The sequence below is a fragment of the Morone saxatilis genome, unplaced genomic scaffold, assembly GCF_004916995.1.
Source record: "Morone saxatilis isolate NCDOM2014 unplaced genomic scaffold, NCSU_SB_2.0 Contig5, whole genome shotgun sequence".
In the NCBI taxonomy this organism is placed as follows: Eukaryota; Metazoa; Chordata; class Actinopteri; family Moronidae; genus Morone; species Morone saxatilis.
The window spans coordinates 13,877,052-13,878,921 of NW_023340095.1; positions in this window are offsets into that span (position 1 = coordinate 13,877,052).

Consider the following 1,870-nt stretch of genomic DNA (forward strand, 5'->3'; position numbering starts at 1 on the left):
ACTGTAAATAATTGCCAAAAACACATGAGAAACTAAATCCACAAGGCGACATCTGGCCGTGGATATCAGGTTTGCATAATAGCCCCCCTGTCCCACACCAGGTATCTGTTCACCTTGAGAAGTCCACACCAAAACACAATGTCAACACAAGCACTTTCAAGCTCGACGATTCTGTTTGTCTCTGCTGGTCCTGCTGGGGCTCCAGAGGGAGGTCACCAAATTGTCTCTGGAATAAAAAAAAAAAAAAAGAGGCGCTGACCTTCTGCTAAATTGGCCACATTCAGTAGACAGGGAATATCAGGTTATTGAGTTGATCCATGCTGTGTTTGCCTGCCCGGGGAAAATGATCTGCGCTATTGTCTGCCTTCTGCAGTTGATCAAGGGCAAGCATGTGTCAGGAATGTAGAAACACAGGACACTATTTTCTGTCGTTTCAAATGCTCTAATGGTTTATGAGAAGAAAAAAAAAAGAAACGGCATTAGAACCCTGCTGTAAACAAAATATTAAGATTAAGCAGGATGGTAAGTGCTTTTCACTTATGAAGAGTTCATATAAAAGAGGAAATTAAATAAAGGCTTCATGCTCTAAATTCTGTAAGATGTTTCACAGAGGAGACATATTGTAAATAAATAAATGCAGCTGCAGAAGCCCAACAATTCATTGCACTGTACTTTCAAGTTGTTGATTCCTTGAGAAAGGCAAATAATAGTCACTTTGCAAAATTGCAGGCCTATCCTTCAACAACTCGGGGAAAACAGTTAAAATTGGGCAGAGATAGGGAAGAAGCAGCCCTCTCGCTGAAGTATTTTGTATATTTGGGACGGTATAATGAAATAAGTCATTTCTGCCAACAGTTCACATTACCTCCCAACGGTTAAGAACCATAATCCCAATAGCATTTTGAATTCTATCACACATACAGTTGGAAATGTTATTGCATGATTACAGTGTTCCTCTCCCTCTGCATAGTTATTGTATTTATGCCTTTTGCACATGAATTGGAAGAAAAGTTGAGCACCATGTACAATTACAAAGCTATTCAAACTGAGCTACGAGAACCAAAAGCTATTTACTACAATAAAAACACACAAACAACTTGTAGTGTAAGCACTGGTTGAAATGATACCTGTCTATCACAAAAAAACACAATAATGAAAACGCTTTCCTTTTACTCTACAAAATAAGACTCAAGTTGAATTATGTTCTTTGCTAAATTTGCTGCACATCATGTTCAAACTACATCAGTAACAAAGAGGAAATGTGTGCAGAAAAAGACATGTTTGCCTCAACAAATCAAAGCCACAAAGAGTTTTACTTGTTTTGCATTTTTTAATTTAATAACTATGTCCTGAAGCTACGTCCCCAGATTCATTAGCTGGCCTACAAACAGCTGAAAGGCTCTGAGGCTGATGCTGACATACACGTTAGTACAATAACAGAAGAGCTGGGGCAGTCTGTTGACAAAGTTAGCCTCTAAAACCAGGTGGTCAGTTGAAATGACAAGTGTGTGGACAGTGTCATGCTCGGCCGCCACGCTCGGCCGCCACGCGGTCTCTCTTTCTTCCTTTAACCTGCCGAGGAGGATCACCCCCACTGATGGCAGCTTTTATCTGCAGCGGCCAGAAGAACCGTGCCTCTTCCTGTTACGAGGCAATGGCACTTTGTCAAGCAAGACAAAGTTATCCCGGCTCTGGCACCGGACAATCGCCCTTCGTTTCTCAATACATTTCACACTGTGGGTGTGTTTTGCATCATTAAAAGCTGAATGCAGACCATACACAGCCGAGTACAAATGCCCCCCTCCCCCTAAAAATTATAGACATATTCCTGAATCTCAGACCTATAAAATATATTTCAGATCTGCCAAAC